This window comes from Capsicum annuum, chromosome 3 (genome assembly GCF_002878395.1).
Source record: "Capsicum annuum cultivar UCD-10X-F1 chromosome 3, UCD10Xv1.1, whole genome shotgun sequence".
NCBI lineage: Eukaryota > Viridiplantae > Streptophyta > Magnoliopsida > Solanales > Solanaceae > Capsicum > Capsicum annuum.
Window position 1 is genome coordinate 49,565,120 of NC_061113.1, and position 3,094 is coordinate 49,568,213.

Genomic DNA, 3,094 nt, shown 5'->3' on the forward strand with positions numbered 1-3,094 from the left:
TTGAAAGTGATCTCTTCTAAATGCATATCAATAAACAATCTCCTATTAGATAAGAACGGTCTACCCAATAAAATTGTTGAATGGGTATCCACTTCACAGTTTAGGATCATAAAAGCTGTCAAATTTATGAATTGTGATACTCTTATCTCTATTTCATTAATAATTCCCATTGGTTCCTTTACGAATGAGTCATCCATCAACAACCTTGCAGATGTAGGTTTGAGTTCTCCTGATACCATCACTTTGTATATTACCAGTGGAATAACATTTATTCTTGCTCCTAAATCACATAGGGCCTGATTAAACTCATATGGCCTAATAAATATTGGATGTTCACTATGCCTGAATCCCCTATCTTTTGTAAGGCACTGCAAAACTTCTAATCTTAATTTAGTTCTATAATATTGTCAAGGGGTCCCAGACTTAGAAAATTCTAACCAAGTTCCCAAACATAGCCTATTTTGGCCTTCGAAAGTTGGAAATCTTATCTCGCCATTTTAATGTCCTTTAACAGCCCGTATTTTAATTAATTCATGATCAAGAAGGTCAATAGGTGTTCCAAAATAAGTTTTAGATTTTTTAGAACTCGTTTAGATCATGTTCGGAGTCCCAAAATAGTGAACCAATGCGATCATGGCACGCCACATTGCCAATCACGTTGGTCAATATTTGTGCAGGATGTTAGAGCCAAAACTCCTAAGGCTCGACACGATCATGGCATGACACATCGAGAATTGCATCCTAGCCATCAACGTGCCGCATTGCTTGTAGCATCGGCAACCAGTTTTTTTGTCATTAAATGACTGCATCCCCAAGGGAAAAAGGGTCAATTTCACACCCTTATATAAGTTACAAACACATAATTCAGCCCTATTTCACACAAATTATAGTGTTTTCTCTCTTAAATACATCCAGAACAAGCTTAGGGTTTTCAATTAGGGATTAAATTTTAAGAATTTCACCATTAGTTTTCAAGAATCTTCCATCCAAGGTATGCATAGTGTTAATTTATGAATTTCTTTCATCCATAAAGTTCAAAAATCAAGTTTTAAATGATGAATTATGAATATTTTGTTGTGGGTTGATTATATTCATGAGATTTTGATTATATGATTTAAAGGTGGAATCTCTATGTATTTTTCATGAAACCACGTTAGTATGCAAGTTGAAATCCATGAATGGAGTTGTTAATAATGTGTAATTTGATGATTACACTTAGGACTTAATTTTTGTATGCAAGGTGTTTGATAAAATGTCTAAGAGGGTAAAAATTGTGTATTATAGCTCAATTGTAACCCATATGATAAATGAATGTCTTACCCTTATATTCGAATGACTCCCATGCTATTGATGTGCAATATAGATGTTTGTTGGAATGATCATGATGTTAAAGTATGAAATTAAGATACTATTATATGCATTCCCACCATGTACAAGTTTATGATAAACATGTGCTTCATGAAATCTCCAACTTATTATATTATGGATTATTGATGTTGGTCATGTATTCAAGAACGTCATGCCTTATCAGTTTCTTTCTATTGAGTCCTAGGGGTACTTGTAATTGACAATTTAGTTGTGTGTCTAGAGCCAGTGGAATGTTATCAAGATACTCTTAGTCAATCCATGATCCATGGAACTCATATAATCATGTTACTCCGGAAAGCTCAGTAATTCTGTAATCTCAGAAGTATTCTGTCAGTCAATGTAACTCATTTAACTTAGTCCAGTTTAGTTCAGTTAATGTTGTGCAGTGTCTATTATGATGGGAGTAGGATTTAGCACCGAGTAAACCCAAGGATAGGAACTCACCTGCCAGTAAAGGGTGTGATTCTTAGAAGCAATTCTTGCATTCTAGAACTACGTAGCCAACATAGGTTAAGACATCTAACCTGCCATTTGAGGGTTGATGAGTTGTCTTTCCTACCATTTGAGGGTTTCCACAATTCTAATTTGAGTACCTAATAGTTGAGGGTCACTCACTGCTTGTCCTTACCAGTGGTGCGGTACTGACACCCTTCTAATTGGGGTTACAGATTGGACCCTAACTCAACTTTATTACTTTATTTGGGGTATATTGGTTATATGACTTCTTCCCAGAGTTATAGTTTTAGTCTTAGTCTTAGAAATAAAATTCTGATAGTTCTACAAAATTTATGACTGTCAAATACAATCATCTCAGAATAGTGCAGAACTAAGGTAGTTCTATCAGAACCTAGAATGTCAGATACAGTCACTCAGTATTAGTTATCAGTACTCATGTTATCAGTATTTAGACTCAGTAGTCAGTATCATCATGAATTTAGTAATACTCATTTATTCAAGAATGTATTCTCACGTTTATGTTATATAGTCAGTAAGCATAGTGCATTCATATAAACCCTTGTATTCAGCCTACCTCACTTGCATACCAGTATATTCAATCGTACTGATGCATTTGCACTATGGTGTTTTATACCATAGGTTTAGAAGTATGAGCTCCAGAGCATCCTTAGTATATCAGACATTCAGTAGCCAGAATAGCAGTGAGTTCTCATCATTCGAGGATAGCATAATTATTTTATTACATTATTATTTTAATAGTTTGAAGTAAGTTAGGGACATATCCCATCAACTCCACAGTTTTTAGACATTTTAAAGGCTTCCAGACTATAGTATGTTTAGACTGTTTATTTTAGTTTTTTTTGGTATTGATATACCATACTCTCAGATACTATGTTTTATCTATTTTGACCCTTATGGCATGTTTCAGTCTATTATTTTCATATTTTATATGATATTATACAATATACAGGTACAAATATCAGTCATGGGTTAGCTTATGGTCATTTGACGTCATGAGCACCATGTAGCATTTCGGGTACCAGATTCAGGGCATTAAAAACTTAGTATCAGAGCCTAAGGTTCAATATTTTCTTAGGAAGTCTAAAATTGGCATTTAGTAGAGTCTTGTACATGGGTATGTTGCACACCACACTTATGTGAAGGAGTCTATAAGATGTTTAGGAATAGTTTCCCATTTTTCTGTATTCATTTCATGCCAGTGAGCATAATCTCAAGTTAATCTCTCAGTTTAATCCCTTTCTATTCAATT